The sequence below is a fragment of the Lissotriton helveticus genome, chromosome 11 (assembly GCF_964261635.1).
Source record: "Lissotriton helveticus chromosome 11, aLisHel1.1, whole genome shotgun sequence".
Classification (NCBI taxonomy): domain Eukaryota; kingdom Metazoa; phylum Chordata; class Amphibia; order Caudata; family Salamandridae; genus Lissotriton; species Lissotriton helveticus.
In genome coordinates this window covers 1,138,606,751-1,138,626,617 of record NC_136072.1, presented here as the reverse complement: position 1 = coordinate 1,138,626,617, position 19,867 = coordinate 1,138,606,751, and positions in this window count along the sequence as shown.

Sequence of the window (19,867 nt, the reverse complement as noted above, 5' to 3'; positions counted from 1 at the left end):
CATTCCCCTGGGGATACTACGGGTGTAGATAATTCTTGAAGGGAGGGGGCTACATACTCCTAATTACTTTTATGGGTTATATCATGCAGGATTCAGCTTCTATGTACCAATTCCAGGAGCAGCCCGTGCAGGTAAGACCAGTGGCGTGGTGCAGCTGGTGGAGGGAATTCGACAGACGATGACGAGGGAAAATGTTTTATTTATTTATATTTTCTCTGCGTTGTTTGTCGTACTCGTATACCCCCCTCCTTACAGCTCTTACCTGCACGGGCAACTCCTGATTAATTCCCACATGTTTTTCAACATTTACGCTATGGGTTTTACCTAGACATAGTGCCTGCTTCCCGGAAAAGAAGAGCCACACTCAAAATCTCCAAGCCCATGGGGTTCCTGTGATTCTTGGAGCTGCTAAACTCCATTAACACTGCCTGCTCCTTACAACAGAATTTGCCACAGAAGAACCAAGATACTCACCTCATGTTGAACTGTCCACTGTGCACTAAACCCACACCCAGACCTTTAAAGTTGCCATCTGCTGTCACAATGGGCCCCTTTAAGAAATTGCTTTACTAGCTGAGAGGGGTGGAAACCCCACTCAAATAATAAACACAGTCCTTTTCAGGGTGAACCGGAATTTACACTGGGTTTAACCCTCTGGTAGCTTGGCACAAAGCAGTCAGGCTTAATTTAGAAGTAATGTGTAAAGTATTCACGCAGCACACACACAGTAATAGAGTGATACCACAACACAAGAAAAATCCCAAAACAATTTACAAAAAAATAGAGTAAAATGTAATAAATAATCTAACCCCAAAACAAACAAAATCCAATCAGATGAACTCATTTGTTAAGTTATAGGTAAGAATAGCACCGAAAGGTGCTAACTGTGGGCATCTGGTCATGCTGGACTGGGCCAAAGTAAGAAGTTCAGTCTGACCACGATGGAGAACAGGGAGGGTACAGGACCAAGTTCAGCCCGCTGGATTTGTACCTTAAGTCCGTGATGCAAGGTCTGTGCAACGTTTGTTTGCGAAGCCTTGTGTTGTTCTGTGTTGGTTCTCATGGAGCTTTCAGGTGTGGGTAAGGCTTACGAGGTCTTCTCATCACTCAGCATCAATTCCACTGAAGCTTTCAGCTGTGCAGAGTAGATTTGCTTCACATCACTCACCGTCAGTTCTGATGAAACTTTCATATATGCGGTGATACTTTGTGGGTCTTCGCATCACTTGGCGGTAGTTCTGGTGGAGCTTTCAGCTGGTGGAGAGGCTTTTTAGGTCTTTGCATTGCTAGGTATCAGTTCTGGTAGAGCCTTTAGTTTGGAGCTGCACAGCTTTGCAGGGTCCTGAATCGCTTTGTGTGGATCTGATGGAACATTCAGTTAGGCTGGGAGGAGTACTCTCTGATGGCAGCCAAAGGTCTAGGAACTGGGGTCACCTCTTTGAGATCAGGACTCACTCCAGCAGAGACCAGGAGCAGGACCCCTGTGGTAGTTGGAAGCTTGCAAATACAGTTGCATTATCAAGCAATACTTTTTCCCAAAGAGCAACACACACAAACACACCGATAAATGTCTAACATGCCAATCTGATTTCTATATATACATTCTGGTTTGCCCTTGTGAGAAACTCTACGTAGGGAGCACTATACACCCAGGGAAGAAATGTTCTAAAAAACATTGGCGCTATTAAGAATGGGTATACACAATATCCCATGGCACATCATTTTAATGATAAACACGAAGTGAATAGGGACTTGCCATGTATTCTTGCCCTGGATAGAGTTTCTATTTCTGTGCAAGGATGGGAACTGTACACACAAGCTTAGAGAGTTTGAATCTAAGTACATACTTGAACTAGACACCATTGTCCCCAAAAGCTTCAACTTTGATGAGGAAATGCACATTCATTTGGGTGAGTAGATACTCATTTTCCCCTTATCCCTGGGAGAGAGATGGGGAAATGTGTTTAATGACTTAGTTAGTGACCAATTTAATGGTGGGTTTTTGATGAAGAGTTCACTGTGTCTCTGACGTTGTGTGTCAACATCAAACCATCATACAGAAATTGTTTGCTCACGTGGGCGGACTTTATAAGAAAATTATGATTATGGTCTTAGGTAGGGTCATGTGACAGAGTCTTAACCTCATGCGCGCTAAGCGTTTTACCGACGTGCGCTGAGTTTTTCTAAAACCCGCGGTTCATGACGAGCTCAGCTCGTCATGAGCGTACGAGAGGCGTAACTCAGCTGAGCTGAGCTCGTCATGAGCGTCGAAGGGGTTAAAGAAGAATACACGTCCATGCAGGGATTTTTACAAAATATGTCTACTTTCACTATTGTCCACTGTCCGATTCTTATAAACGTATATGAACTGAGATTATATACATGACTGTAGGACGTATAAGGATCACAGGGTCACACTAGTGAAAAGCATGTTGATCAAAGTGAGAATAATTATTCATGTTTGTGTTATGTTTAACTATTTAGTTGATACTGTATGATTTCCAACTATGAGGCCTTAGGATGAACGCAATACTTCCTTTAATGTAATGTTGTTATATGTGAATCAACATTTTCCAGTATGTCTGACACTTTTCATTCGTAAGAAGTGAGCCCCTCACCCTTTTTCTATTTCGATGTATTTGTGTGCTTTAAAAAAATAAAATATATATATATATATATATATATATATATATAAAAATATATATATATATGTTTACTCACTGATTTCATCAACAAAATATATACAGCCAATGAAATAAGTACACGTTTGTTTAGTAGCATATTAACTTTAAAGAAAATGTAAACTTTTATTTAAAACTTTTTTTATATTTTATGGTGTTTAGGATTAGGAATGAGGAAAACTATCCTCATGCCAGACTTTATATCCCCTTTCAATGATCAAAAATGAGACGGAATCTATTACCCTATCCATTTTAATTAAATAAGAGTTGAGTTGAGATAGGCGTTAAAATCAATATGGTGTATGTCTCCTTGGCGCACCATCCCATATTAAATTGCATCCTCTAGTGTTGTGATTTGATTAGATAGGAGAGAGGTATGGGGTTATTGCTTCAGCAGGTGGAGCACGTGCAGAAACGCACGTGGTAACTGGAATTGCAGCCCTAATTGCTGCCTCAGAGCATCCCTGAATGTTTCATTGGAAATCCTGCATTGCACCATATGGTGTGTTCCTAAGACAGAGACAATAACAGAGTGGAATTAGAGCAGGTTATAAAGTTGGCAGCTGCACTGTCGAAAATGTACACGGTTTGAAATTGTAATTAAAATTTACCGGATTTGTGAAGGGAATAAATACTTGGGTTTAGGACAGCTGCTCCTGTGTTGCAACTTAACATCACAGACTTACCAATTAAGAGAAATGAGAAGTCAGGAAACCGGTTCCTCTTCCCAAGTAAATATTTCTGAACAACAAGAATGGGTTACTCAGAAGGCACACATTTACCTAGATTACGGAAGATGTACCTGGAGTATGTACTGCCTGGAAAACCATCAGGTTTTGAAAAAGAACCCCCACTCACCTATCTAGTAGGTGACATGCTTCATCATTGGGTTCCCACCCTGGTCACCGAATGTTTCCAGGGCGTACTGCGACGCCTGATTACAGCGGAGCTGGTTGTGTTTTGGGGGTGTGGTTGTGATTGTGCTTGAAAAGTGCTCAGGTGAGATGCAATTTAAAATTGGCTCAATACTCTCATTTGTATAAATTGTATTTTATTTTATTATTGAGAGTATTGGTCGATGTTAAAAGGTGGCAGATGGGAGAAGGATGTTATTTTGATCCTTCGTATCCTGTGATTGGTCGACATGTTTCAGCCATGATCTAATGTGCCCGGTAGGGTCAAATGGCTTTCTACAGGACCGATATGTGCATGCATGCACACTAAGACATTCAGCTAGTGAGTGGATCGTACTTACAGCCCACTAGGAAAACTTCATGTTGCTGTTTGGTTCTTTGGAGAGGAAAAACAGAAGTCTAATCGCAATCACAGACATAAATAGACATAGGCCGTGTTAAAAAATAGTGCTCAATGCAGACTAGGAGGTTGTACGAGTCTACAATTTGACTCTGTGTCATTTCTATAGTAAAAATCACTTTCAAAATGGCCTGGACAGGTGCTAATTCACACTAATGAAAGTAGATTTTGCAGTGAAAATCAAATGTTTTATCGCCTTTCATCTATTGGAAATTATTTTATATAATGCCCAACATATAAGAGACAGACATGACATACCCGGTAAACAGTCAAATATCGACTACAAAATATCGAATGGACATAATATCGAGTTTAAAATATAGAATGGACATAATATCGAATGGACAGAATATAGACATCAAAAATATTGTTTTTAAGGTAAGTAATGTAATATTGAATGTTAAAAATATAGAAAGTTAAAATATCGAAGTATATAATATAGGTTATTAAAATTATCGAATTTGTAATAATATCAAATTTTTTATAGTGTTTTTTATGTTATTATATGTGTGAAAAGTGTGTATTTATGTTATAATTTATTTTAATTAATGAATTGTGTTTTTTTAATGTTTGCGTAATTTAATTCTGCAGCGGGTTGTGGTTTTATAGGGGAATAGGGTGGGAAGTAATTTATTTATAATTAATTAAATATGTAAATCTATTTATTGGTATTCATTTTTAATTAATTGTTAATTGATTGATATTTGGTCATTAATTACATTTTAATTTGCAATTAATTTTAATTAATTGATTAATTGCTAATTATGTTATTTTTACTAATTTATTTTCTGTAGCGGGTTGTGGGTGTATAGGGGAATAGGGTGGGAAGTAATTTAATTATAATTAATAAAATATGTAAAATTATTTATTGGTATTTATTTAGAATTAATTGTTAATTAATTTTTTTATGGGTAATTAATTAAATTTGAATAGCCAATTAATTTTATTTAATTGATTAATTGCTAATTATGTTAATTTTACTAATTTATTTTCTGTAGAGGGTTGTGGGTTTATAGGGGAATAGGATGGGAAGTAATTTATTTATAATTATTTAAATAAATACATTTATTTATTTGTATTTAATTTGAATGGTTAATTAATTTTTAAATGTTAAATTATTAATTGTTAATTTGTAAATAATTTGTATTACTAGGTAATTAATTGTAATAATTAATTTTAATTTGTAAATTTAATTGATTAATTATTATATTATATTAAATTGGTAATTACTTTTAATTAATTTTTTATAGATATTTATTTATATTTTTTTAAATAATATATGAAGTATTTACTTTCCCTACTGTTGCACTCTCTGGAGTGGGAATAGTCATTTTTACCTCTACGCAATCCAACGCTTTCCCTACTGTTGCACTCACTGGAGTGGGAATAGTAATTTTTACCCCTACGCTATCCAACGCTTTCCTCACTGTTGCAGCCACTGGAGTGGGAATAGTAATTTTTACCCCTACGCTATCCAACGCTTTCCCTACTGTTGCACTCACTAGAGTGGGAATAGTAATTTTAACCCATACGCTATCCAACGCTTTCCCTACTGTTGCACTATTTGGAGTGGGAATAGTAATTTCTACCCCAACGCTATCCAACGCTTTCCCTACTGTTGTACTCTTTGGAGTCGGAATAGTAATTTTGACCCCTACGCTATCCAACGCTTTCCCTACTGTTGCACCCACTGGAGTGGGAATAGTAATTTTTACCCCTACGCTATCCAACGCTTTCCCTACTGTTGCACCCACTGGAGTGGGAATAGTAATTTTAACCCCTACGCTATCCAACGCTTTCCCTACTGTTGCACTCACTGGAGTGGGAATAGTAATTTTTACCCCTACGCTATCCAACGCTTTCCCTACTGTTGCACCCACTGGAGTGGGAATAGTAATGTTTACCCCTACGCTATCCAACGCTTTCCCTACTGTTGCACTCTTTGGAGTGGGAATAGTAATTTTAACCCCTACTCTATCCAACGCTTTCCCTACTGTTGCACTCTTTGAAGTTGGAATAGTAATTTTTACCTCTACGCTATCCAACGCTTTCCCTACTGTTGCACCCACTGGAGTGGGAATAGTAATTTTTACCCCTACGCTATCCAACGCTTTCCTCACTGTTGCAGCCACTGGAGTGGGAATAATAATTTTTACCCCTACGCTATCCAACGCTTTCCCTACTGTTGCACTCACTGGAGTGGGAAAAGTAATTTTAACCCCTACGCTATCCAACGCTTTCCCTACTGTTGCACTATTTGGAGTGGGAATAGTAATTTTTACCCCTACGCTATCCAACGCTTTCCCTACTGTTGCACTCTTTGGAGTTGGAATAGTAATTTTGACCCCTACGCTATCCAACGCTTTCCCTACTGTTGCACTCTTTGGAGTTGGAATAGTAATTTTGACCTCTACGCTATCCAACGCTTTCCCTACTGTTGCACCCACTGGAGTGGGAATAGTAATTTTTACCCCTACGCTATCCAACGCTTTCCCTACTGTTGCACCCACTGGAGTGGGAATAGTAATTTTAACCCCTACGCTATCCAATGCTTTCCCTAATGTTGCACTATTTGGAGTGGGAATAGTAATTTTTACCCCTACGCTATCCAGTGCTTTCCCTACTGTTGCACTCTTTGGAGTTGGAATAGTAATTTTTACCTCTACGCTATCCAACGCTTTCCCTACTGTTGCACTCACTGGAGTGAGAATAGTAATTTTTACCCCTACGCTATCCAACACTTTCCCCACTGTTGCACCCACTGGAGTGGGAATAGTAATTTTTACCTCTACGCTATCCAACGCTTTCCCTACTGTTGCACTCACTGGAGTGGGAATAGTAATTTTTACCCCTACGCTATCCAACACTTTCCCTACTGTTGCACCCACTGGAGTGGGAATAGTAATTTTAACCCCTACGCTATCCAACGCTTTCCCTACTGTTGCACTCTTTGGAGTTGGAATAGTAATTTTTACCTCTACGCTATCCAACGCTTTCCCTACTGTTGCACCCACTGGAGTGGGAATAGTAATTGTTACCCCTACGCTATCCAATGCTTTCCTTACTGTTGCACTGACTGGAGTGGGAATAGTAATTTTTACCTCTACGCTATCCAACGCTTTCCCTACTGTTGCACTCACTGGAGTGAGAATAGTAATTGTTACCCCTACGCTATCCAATGCTTTCCTTACTGTTGCACTCACTGGAGTGGGAATAGTAATTTTAACCTCTACGCTATCCAACGCTTTCCCCACTGTTGCACCCACTGGAGTAGGAATAGTAATTTTTACCTCTACGCTATCCAACGCTTTCCCTACTGTTGCACTCACTGGAGTGGGAATAGTAATTTTTTCCCCTACGCTATCCAACGCTTTCCCTACTGTTGCACCCACTGGAGTGGGAATAGTAATTTTTACCCCTACGCTATCCAACGCTTTCCCTACTGTTGCACTTTTTGGAGTGGGAATAGTAATTTTAACCCTTACGCTATCCAACGCTTTCCCTACTGTTGCACTATTTGGAGTGGGAATAGTAATTTTTACCCCTACGCTATCCAACGCTTTCCCTACTTTTGCACTCTATGGAGTGGGAACAGTAATGTTTACACTTCCGCTATCGTACGGTAATAATATTGGATATTATTTAATTATATTATGTTACTATATATATATATGTTTTAACAAATATTATTGTAAAACATTTTTTTATAACTTTCATCAATTATTTAATTATTATAAGTTAATTTAAGTATTTTTAAGTACATTTTAGTAATTAATTTTTAATATTAATTTACTTTAACACTGTTTTTAATAAAGTCGATATTTTAATAAACTATATTTTTGTAAACAATATTTTGTACTCGATATTTTTGTGCTTACCTGTTTGTAGATACAAACTCGATATTCTGTCTGTCGATATTTTGTCAACGATATTTTTACCCCTACGCTATCCAACGCTTTACCTACTGTTGCACCCACTGGAGTGGGAATAGTAATTTTAACCCCTACGCTATCCAACGCTTTCCCTACTGTTGCACTATTTGGAGTGGGAATAGTAATTTTTACCCCTACGCTATCCAACGCTTTCCGTACTGTTGCACCCACTGGAGTGGGAATAGTAATGTTTACCCCTACGCTATCCAACGCTTTCCCTACTGTTGCACTCTTTGGAGTGGGAATAGTAATTTTAACCCCTATGCTATCCAACGCTTTCCCTACTGCTGCACTCTTTGGAGTTGGAATAGTAATTTTTACCTCTACGCTATCCAACGCTTTCCCTACTGTTGCACCCACTGGAGTGGGAATAGTAATTTTTACCCCCACGCTATCCAACGCTTTCCTCACTGTTGCAGCCACTGGAGTGGGAATAGTAATTTTTACCCCTACGCTATCCAACGCTTTCCCTACTGTTGCACTCACTGGAGTGGGAATAGTAATTTTAACCCCTACGCTATCCAACGCTTTCCCTACTGTTGCACTATTTGGAGTGGGAATAGTAATTTTTACCCCTACGCCATCCAACGCTTTCCCTACTGTTTCACTCTTTGGAGTTGGAATAGTAATTTTGACCCCTACGCTATCCAACGCTTTCCCTACTGTTGCACTCTTTGGAGTTGGAATAGTAATTTTGACCCCTACGCTATCCAACGCTTTCCCTACTGTTGCACCCACTGGAGTGGGAATAGTAATTTTTACCCCTACGCTATCCAACGCTTTCCCTACTGTTGCACCCACTGGAGTGGGAATAGTAATTTTAACCCCTACGCTATCCAACGCTTTCCCTAATGTTGCACTATTTGGAGTGGGAATAGTAATTTTTACCCCTACGCTATCCAGCGCTTTCCCTACTGTTGCACTCTTTGGAGTTGGAATAGTAATTTTTACCTCTACGCTATCCAACGCTTTCCCTACTGTTGCACTCACTGGAGAGAGAATAGTAATTTTTACCCCTACGCTATCCAACGCTTTCCCCACTGTTGCACCCACTGGAGTGGGAATAGTAATTTTAACCCCTACGCTATCCAACGCTTTCCCTACTGTTGCACTATTTGGAGTGGGAATAGTAATTTTTACCCCTACGCCATCCAACGCTTTCCCTACTGTTGCACTCTTTGGAGTTGGAATAGTAATTTTGACCCCTACGCTATCCAACGCTTTCCCTACTGTTGCACTATTTGGAGTGGGAATAGTAATTTTTACCCCTACGCCATCCAACGCTTTCCCTACTGTTGCACTCTTTGGAGTTGGAATAGTAATTTTGACCCCTACGCTATCCAACGCTTTCCCTACTGTTGCACTCTTTGGAGTTGGAATAGTAATTTTGACCCCTACGCTATCCAACGCTTTCCCTACTGTTGCACCCACTGGAGTGGGAATAGTAATTTTTACCCCTACGCTATCCAACGCTTTCCCTACTGTTGCACCCACTGGAGTGGGAATAGTAATTTTAACCCCTACGCTATCCAACACTTTCCCTAATGTTGCACTATTTGGAGTGGGAATAGTAATTTTTACCCCTACGCTATCCAGCGCTTTCCCTACTGTTGCACTCTTTGGAGTTGGAATAGCAATTTTTACCTCTACGCTATCCAACGCTTTCCCTACTGTTGCACTCACTGGAGAGAGAATAGTAATTTTTACCCCTACGCTATCCAACGCTTTCCCCACTGTTGCACCCACTGGAGTGGGAATAGTAATTTTAACCCCTACGCTATCCAACGCTTTCCCTACTGTTGCACTATTTGGAGTGGGAATAGTAATTTTTACCCCTACGCCATCCAACGCTTTCCCTACTGTTGCACTCTTTGGAGTTGGAATAGTAATTTTGACCCCTACGCTATCCAACGCTTTCCCTACTGTTGCACTCTTTGGAGTTGGAATAGTAATTTGGACCCCTACTCTATCCAACGCTTTCCCTACTGTTGCACTATTTGGAGTGGGAATAGTAATTTTTACCCCTACGCTATCCAACGCTTTCCCTACTTTTGCACTCTATGGAGTGGGAACAGTAATGTTTACACTTCCGCTATCGTACGGTAATAATATTGGATATTATTTAATTATATTATGTTACTATATATATATATGTTTTAACAAATATTATTGTAAAACATTTTTTTATAACTTTCATCAATTATTTAATTATTATAAGTTAATTTAAGTATTTTTAAGTACATTTTAGTAATTAATTTTTAATATTAATTTACTTTAACACTGTTTTTAATAAAGTCGATATTTTAATAAACTATATTTTTGTAAACAATATTTTGTACTCGATATTTTTGTGCTTACCTGTTTGTAGATACAAACTCGATATTCTGTCTGTCGATATTTTGTCAACGATATTTTTACCCCTACGCTATCCAACGCTTTCCCTACTGTTGCACCCACTGGAGTGGGAATAGTAATTTTAACCCCTACGCTATCCAACGCTTTCCCTACTGTTGCACTATTTGGAGTGGGAATAGTAATTTTTACCCCTACGCTATCCAACGCTTTCCGTACTGTTGCACCCACTGGAGTGGGAATAGTAATGTTTACCCCTACGCTATCCAACGCTTTCCCTACTGTTGCACTCTTTGGAGTGGGAATAGTAATTTTAACCCCTATGCTATCCAACGCTTTCCCTACTGCTGCACTCTTTGGAGTTGGAATAGTAATTTTTACCTCTACGCTATCCAACGCTTTCCCTACTGTTGCACCCACTGGAGTGGGAATAGTAATTTTTACCCCCACGCTATCCAACGCTTTCCTCACTGTTGCAGCCACTGGAGTGGGAATAGTAATTTTTACCCCTACGCTATCCAACGCTTTCCCTACTGTTGCACTCACTGGAGTGGGAATAGTAATTTTAACCCCTACGCTATCCAACGCTTTCCCTACTGTTGCACTATTTGGAGTGGGAATAGTAATTTTTACCCCTACGCCATCCAACGCTTTCCCTACTGTTTCACTCTTTGGAGTTGGAATAGTAATTTTGACCCCTACGCTATCCAACGCTTTCCCTACTGTTGCACTCTTTGGAGTTGGAATAGTAATTTTGACCCCTACGCTATCCAACGCTTTCCCTACTGTTGCACCCACTGGAGTGGGAATAGTAATTTTTACCCCTACGCTATCCAACGCTTTCCCTACTGTTGCACCCACTGGAGTGGGAATAGTAATTTTAACCCCTACGCTATCCAACGCTTTCCCTAATGTTGCACTATTTGGAGTGGGAATAGTAATTTTTACCCCTACGCTATCCAGCGCTTTCCCTACTGTTGCACTCTTTGGAGTTGGAATAGTAATTTTTACCTCTACGCTATCCAACGCTTTCCCTACTGTTGCACTCACTGGAGAGAGAATAGTAATTTTTACCCCTACGCTATCCAACGCTTTCCCCACTGTTGCACCCACTGGAGTGGGAATAGTAATTTTAACCCCTACGCTATCCAACGCTTTCCCTACTGTTGCACTATTTGGAGTGGGAATAGTAATTTTTACCCCTACGCCATCCAACGCTTTCCCTACTGTTGCACTCTTTGGAGTTGGAATAGTAATTTTGACCCCTACGCTATCCAACGCTTTCCCTACTGTTGCACTATTTGGAGTGGGAATAGTAATTTTTACCCCTACGCCATCCAACGCTTTCCCTACTGTTGCACTCTTTGGAGTTGGAATAGTAATTTTGACCCCTACGCTATCCAACGCTTTCCCTACTGTTGCACTCTTTGGAGTTGGAATAGTAATTTTGACCCCTACGCTATCCAACGCTTTCCCTACTGTTGCACCCACTGGAGTGGGAATAGTAATTTTTACCCCTACGCTATCCAACGCTTTCCCTACTGTTGCACCCACTGGAGTGGGAATAGTAATTTTAACCCCTACGCTATCCAACACTTTCCCTAATGTTGCACTATTTGGAGTGGGAATAGTAATTTTTACCCCTACGCTATCCAGCGCTTTCCCTACTGTTGCACTCTTTGGAGTTGGAATAGCAATTTTTACCTCTACGCTATCCAACGCTTTCCCTACTGTTGCACTCACTGGAGAGAGAATAGTAATTTTTACCCCTACGCTATCCAACGCTTTCCCCACTGTTGCACCCACTGGAGTGGGAATAGTAATTTTAACCCCTACGCTATCCAACGCTTTCCCTACTGTTGCACTATTTGGAGTGGGAATAGTAATTTTTACCCCTACGCCATCCAACGCTTTCCCTACTGTTGCACTCTTTGGAGTTGGAATAGTAATTTTGACCCCTACGCTATCCAACGCTTTCCCTACTGTTGCACTCTTTGGAGTTGGAATAGTAATTTGGACCCCTACTCTATCCAACGCTTTCCCTACTGTTGCACCCACTGGAGTGGGAATAGTAATTTTTACCCCTACGCTATCCAACGCTCTCCCTACTGTTGCACCCACTGGAGTGGGAATAGTAATTTTAACCCCTACGCTATCCAACGCTTTCCCTAATGTTGCACTATTTGGAGTGGGAATAGTAATTTTTACCCCTACGCTATCCAGCGCTTTCCCTACTGTTGCACTCTTTGGAGTTGGAATAGTAATTTTTACCTCTACGCTATCCAACGCTTTCCCTACTGTTGCACTCACTGGAGAGAGAATAGTAATTTTTACCCCTACGCTATCCAACGCTTTCCCCACTGTTGCACCCACTGGAGTGGGAATAGTAATTTTTACCTCTACGCTATCCAACGCTTTTCCTACTGTTGCACTCACTGGAGTGGGAATAGTAATTTTTACCCCTGCGCTATCCAACGCTTTCCCTACTGTTGCACCCACTGGAGTAGGAATAGTAATTTTTACCCCTACGCTATCCAACGCTTTCCCTACTGTTGCACTCTTTGGAGTGGGAATAGTAATTTTAACCCCTACGCTATCCAACGCTTTCCCTACTGTTGCACCCACTGGAGTGGGAATAGTAATTGTTACCCCAATGCTATCCAACGCTTTCCTTACTGTTGCACTCACTGGAGTGGGAATAGTAATTTTAACCTCTACGCTATCCAACGCTTTCCCTACTGTTGCACTCTTCGGAGTTGGAATAGTAATTTTTACCTCTACGCTATCCAACGCTTTCTCTACTGTTGCACTCACTGGAGTGAGAATAGTAATTTTTACCCCTACGCTATCCAACGCTTTCCCCACTGTTGCACCCACTGGAGTAGGAATAGTAATTTTTACCTCTACGCTATCCAACGCTTTCCCTACTGTTGCACTCACTGGAGTGGGAATAGTAATTTTTACCCCTAGGCTATCCAATGTTCTCCTACTGTTGCACCCACTGGAGTGGGAATAGTAATTTTTACCCCTACGCTATCCAACGCTTTCCCTACTGTTGCACTTTTTGGAGTGGGAATAGTAATTTTAACCCTTACGCTATCCAACGCTTTCCCTACTGTTGCACTATTTGGAGTGGGAATAGTAATTTTTACCCCTACGCTATTTAACGCTTTCCCTACTGTTGCACTCTATGGAGTGGGAACAGTAATGTTTACACTTCCGCTATCGTACGGTAATAATATTGGATATTATTTATTTATATTATGTTACTATATATATATGTTTTAACAAATATTATTGTAAAAAAATTTTTTTATAACTTTCATCAATTATTTAATTATTATAAGTTAATTTAAGTATTTTTAAGTACATTTTAGTAATTAATTTTTAATATTAATTTACTTTAACACTGTTTTGAATAAAGTCGATATTTTAATAAACTATATTTTTGTAAACAATATTTTGTACTCGATATTTTTGAGCTTACCTGTTTGTAGAAACAAACTCGATATTCTGTCTGTCGATATTTTGTCAACGATATTTTTACCCCTACGCTATCCAACGCTTTCCCTACTGTTGCACCCACTGGAGTGGGAATAGTAATTTTAACCCCTACGCTATCCAACGCTTTCCCTACTGTTGCACTATTTGGAGTGGGAATAGTAATTTTTACTCCTACGCTATCCAGCGCTTTCCCTACTGTTGCACTCTTTGGAGTTGGAATAGTAATTTTTACCTCTACGCTATCCAATGCTTTCCCAACTGTTGCACTCACTGGAGTGAGAATAGTAATTTTTATCCCTACGCTATCCAACGCTTTCCCCACTGTTGCACCCACTGGAGTGGGAATAGTAATTTTTACCTCTACGCTATCCAACGCTTTCCCTACTGTTGCACTCACTGGAGTGGGAATAGTAATTTTTACCTCTACGCTATCCAATGCTTTCCCTACGGTTGCACTCACTGGAGTGGGAATAGTAATTTTCACCCCTACGCTATCCAACGCTTTCCCTAATGTTGCACTATTTGGAGTGGGAATAGTAATTTTTACCGCTACGCTATCCAGCGCTTTCCCTACTGTTGCACTCTTTGGAGTTGAAATAGTAATTTTTACCTCTACGCTATCCAACGCTTTCCCTACTGTTGCACTCACTGGAGAGAGAATAGTAATTTTTACCCCTACGCTATCCAACGCTTTCCCCACTGTTGCACCCACTGGAGTGGGAATAGTAATTTTTACCTCTACGCGATCCAACGCTTTCCCTACTGTTGCACTCACTGGAGTGGGAATAGTAATTTTTACCCCTACACTATCCAACGCTTTCCCTACTGTTGCACCCACTGGAGTAGGAATAGTAATTGTTACCCCTACGCTATCCAACGCTTTCCCTACTGTTGCACTCTTTGGAGTTGGAATAGTAATTTTTACCTCTACGCTATCCAACGCTTTCCCTACTGTTGCACTCTTTGGAGTTGGAATAGTAATTTTTACCTCTACGCTATCCAACGCTTTCCCTACTGTTGCACCCACTGGAGTGGGAATAGTAATTGTTACCCCTACGCTATCCAACGCTTTCCCTACTGTTGCACTCTTCGGAGTTGGAATAGTAATTTTTACCTCTACGCTATCCAACGCTTTCTCTACTGTTGCACTCACTGGAGTGAGAATAGTAATTTTTACCCCTACGCTATCCAACGCTTTCCCCACTGTTGCACCCACTGGAGTAGGAATAGTAATTTTTACCTCTACGCTATCCAACGCTTTTCCTACTGTTGCACTCACTGGAGTGGGAATAGTAATTTTTACCCCTAGGCTATCCAATGTTCTCCTACTGTTGCACCCACTGGAGTGGGAATAGTAATTTTTACCCCTACGCTATCCAACGCTTTCCCTACTGTTGCACTTTTTGGAGTGGGAATAGTAATTTTAACCCTTACACTATCCAACGCTTTCCCTACTGTTGCACTATTTGGAGTGGGAATAGTAATTTTTACCCCTACGCTATTTAACGCTTTCCCTACTGTTGCACTCTATGGAGTGGGAACAGTAATGTTTACACTTCCGCTATCGTACGGTAATAATATTGGATATTATTTATTTATATTATGTTACTATATATATATGTTTTAACAAATATTATTGTAAAAAATTTTTTTTATAACTTTCATCAATTATTTAATTATTATAAGTTAATTTAAGTATTTTTAAGTACATTTTAGTAATTAATTTTTAATATTAATTTACTTTAACACTGTTTTGAATAAAGTCGATATTTTAATAAACTATATTTTTGTAAACAATATTTTGTACTCGATATTTTTGAGCTTACCTGTTTGTAGAAACAAACTCGATATTCTGTCTGTCGATATTTTGTCAACGATATTTTTACCCCTACGCTATCCAACGCTTTCCCTACTGTTGCACCCACTGGAGTGGGAATAGTAATTTTAACCCCTACGCTATCCAACGCTTTCCCTACTGTTGCACTATTTGGAGTGGGAATAGTAATTTTTACTCCTACGCTATCCAGCGCTTTCCCTACTGTTGCACTCTTTGGAGTTGGAATAGTAATTTTTACCTCTACGCTATCCAATGCTTTCCCAACTGTTGCACTCACTGGAGTGAGAATAGTAATTTTTATCCCTACGCTATCCAACGCTTTCCCCACTGTTGCACCCACTGGAGTGGGAATAGTAATTTTTACCTCTACGCTATCCAACGCTTTCCCTACTGTTGCACTCACTGGAGTGGGAATAGTAATTTTTACCTCTACGCTATCCAATGCTTTCCCTACGGTTGCACTCACTGGAGTGGGAATAGTAATTTTCACCCCTACGCTATCCAACGCTTTCCCTAATGTTGCACTATTTGGAGTGGGAATAGTAATTTTTACCCCTACGCTATCCAGCGCTTTCCCTACTGTTGCACTCTTTGGAGTTGAAATAGTAATTTTTACCTCTACGCTATCCAACGCTTTCCCTACTGTTGCACTCACTGGAGAGAGAATAGTAATTTTTACCCCTACGCTATCCAACGCTTTCCCCACTGTTGCACCCACTGGAGTGGGAATAGTAATTTTTACCTCTACGCGATCCAACGCTTTCCCTACTGTTGCACTCACTGGAGTGGGAATAGTAATTTTTACCCCTACACTATCCAACGCTTTCCCTACTGTTGCACCCACTGGAGTAGGAATAGTAATTGTTACCCCTACGCTATCCAACGCTTTCCCTACTGTTGCACTCTTTGGAGTTGGAATAGTAATTTTTACCTCTACGCTATCCAACGCTTTCCCTACTGTTGCACTCTTTGGAGTTGGAATAGTAATTTTTACCTCTACGCTATCCAACGCTTTCCCTACTGTTGCACCCACTGGAGTGGGAATAGTAATTGTTACCCCTACGCTATCCAACGCTTTCCTTACTGTTGCACTCACTGGAGTGGGAATAGTAATTTTAACCTCTACGCTATCCAACGCTTTCCCTACTGTTGCACTCTTCGGAGTTGGAATAGTAATTTTTACCTCTACGCTATCCAACGCTTTCCCTACTGTTGCACTCACTGGAGTGAGAATAGTAATTTTTACCCCTACGCTATCCAACGCTTTCCCCACTGTTGCACCCACTGGAGTAGGAATAGTAAATTTTACCTCTACGCTATCCAACGCTTTCCCTACTGTTGCACTCACTGGAGTGGGAATAGTAATTTTTACCCCTAGGCTATCCAATGCTTTCCCTACTGTTGCACCCACTGGAGTGGAAATAGTAATTTTTACCCCTACGCTATCCAACGCTTTCCCTACTGTTGCACTTTTTAGAGTGGGAATAGTAATTTTAACCCTTACGCTATCCAACGCTTTCCCTACTGTTGCACTATTTGGAGTGGGAATAGTAATTTTTACCCCTACGCTATTTAACGCTTTCCCTACTGTTGCACTCTATGGAGTGGGAACAGTAATGTTTACACTTCCGCTATCGTACGGTAATAATATTGGATATTATTTATTTATATTATGTTACTATATATATATTTTTAACAAATATTATTGTAAATTTTTTTTTATAACTTTCATCAATTATTTAATTATTATAAGTTAATTTAAGTATTTTTAAGTACATTTTAGTAATTAATTTTTAATATTAATTTAATTTACTTTAACACTGTTTTTAATAAAGTCGATATTTTAATAAACTATATTTTTGTAAACAATATTTTGTACTCGATATTTTTGTGCTTACCTGTTTGCAGAAACAAACTTGATATTCTGTCTGTCGATATTTTGTCAACGATATTTTTACCCCTACGCTATCCAACGCTTCCCCTACTGTTGCACCCACTGGAGTGGGAATAGTAATTTTAACCCCTACGCTATCCAACGCTTTCCCTACTGTTGCACTATTTGGAGTGGGAATAGTAATTTTTACCCCTACGCTATCCAGCGCTTTCCCTACTGTTGCACTCTTTGGAGTTGGAATAGTAATTTTTACCTCTACGCTATCCAACGCTTTCCCAACTGTTGCACTCACTGGAGTGAGAATAGTAATTTTTACCCCTACGCTATCCAACGCTTTCCCCACTGTTGCACCCACTGGAGTGGGAATAGTAATTTTTACCTCTACGCTATCCAACGCTTTCCCTACTGTTGCACTCACTGGAGTGGGAATAGTAATTTTTACCCCTACGCTATCCAACGCTTTCCCTACTGTTGCACCCACTGGAGTGGGAATAGTAATTTTTAACCCTACGCTATCCAACGCTTTCCCTACTGTTGCACTCTTTGGAGTGGGAATAGTGATTTTAACCCCTACGCTATCCAACGCTTTCCCTACTGTTGCACTCACTGGAGTGGGAATAGTAATTTTTACCTCTATGCTATCCAATGCTTTCCCTACTGTTGCACTCACTGGAGTGGGAATAGTAATTTTTACCCCTACGCTATCCAACGCTTTCTCTACTGTTGCACCCACTGGAGTGGGAATAGTAATTTTTACCCCTACGCTATCCAACGCTTTCCCTACTGTTGCACTTTTTGGAGTGGGAATAGTAATTTTAACCCTTACGCTATCCAACGCTTTCCCTACTGTTGCACTATTTGGAGTGGGAATAGTAATTTTTACCCCTACGCTATCCAACGCTTTCCCTACTGTTGCACTCTATGGAGTGGGAATAGTAATTTTTACACTTCCGCTATCGTACGGTAATAATATTGGATATTATTTAATTATATTACGTTACTATATATATATATGTTTTAACAAATATTATTGTAAAACATTTTTTTTATAACTTTCATTAATTATTTTTATTGTAAGTTAATTTAAGTATTTTTTATATATTTTAGTAATTCATTTTTAATATCAATTTAATTTAACACTTTTTAATAAAGTCGATATTTTAATAAACTATATTTTTGTAAACAATATTTTGTACTAGATATTTTTGTGCTTACCTGTTTGTAGATACAAACTCGATATTCTGTCTGTCGATATTTTGTCAACGATATTTTTCTACTCGATATTATGTCCCTCGATATTATGTCAGTGATCTGACATACCCCTATGTGACTGAGGTAAACTTAACATCACACCCGTTTGGGCTGTAGGAGATGATGTAGTTGTAGCAGCTTTATCTGGACTGTTTCTTGAATTCATATTTTTGGAGATTGCTTCCTCCACTCTGTGTCTGCAGTTTCTGCAGCATCAGATGTTGTATCCATCTGACTGATTTTAAGGTTGAGACACATTTATGTGGGGGAGAGAGGTCTCCCTGGTGGAATAGTTGCTAACCTACTTGTACTCTGTGTTCCTTCTGGATCCCTGCCTATCCTGCCAGATTTTATCTAAGATCTCCCCTTTCTTTTGGTTGAGTCCGCCCTGGTGTTATCACCCTAGCAGGGTGTGGATAGGCGCCGATGAGGAAGCATGTCACGATAATGTGAGTGAAGCGTCTGCTCTAATATCTTTGGATAACCAAGAGGTGTTGGGAAGCAGATTCTTCCTAGAAAAGGGTCCTTACTTTTCTTTTTTTTCTTTCTTTTTCTGGTCCAGTTGCTCTGTGGGTGACCCTTCATGCACAGTTAGGTGCGGGCTCCTTTGAGCATGCGCCGGCGGCCATCATGGTTTTCACTCTTGGATTGTTGAGCTTCCACTGGGTAGAGCTTATCTCATGAGGAACCATCTTTCCCAGCCCTGGTCAGAAAGCCACTACCTACCCTTCATCTTCAGTCTCCTCAAAAACGTTCATCCCTAGGCAATATGAAACCTGTTAGACCTGGCACCATTGGCATGAGTGTCCCTTCCATTTTCTGCCTTTGACTCCTGTATTTTTGCTGAGTGTTGGACTCTGTTTTGCTGGTCTAGATGCTTTGGGCACTTGCCACTGCTGTTCAGTGTCAAAGTGCAAGTGCTCCCTTTGTAAAATGTTGTTATGGATTAGTGATTCCATGATTGGCCAATTTAAATTACTTGTAAGACCTAGTATAGTGCACTGTGTGTGCCCAGGGCCTGTAAATCAAATGCTGCTAGTGGACTGCAGCACTGATTGTGCCACCCACTGAAGCAGCCTATAACATGTAACTCTGGCCTGCT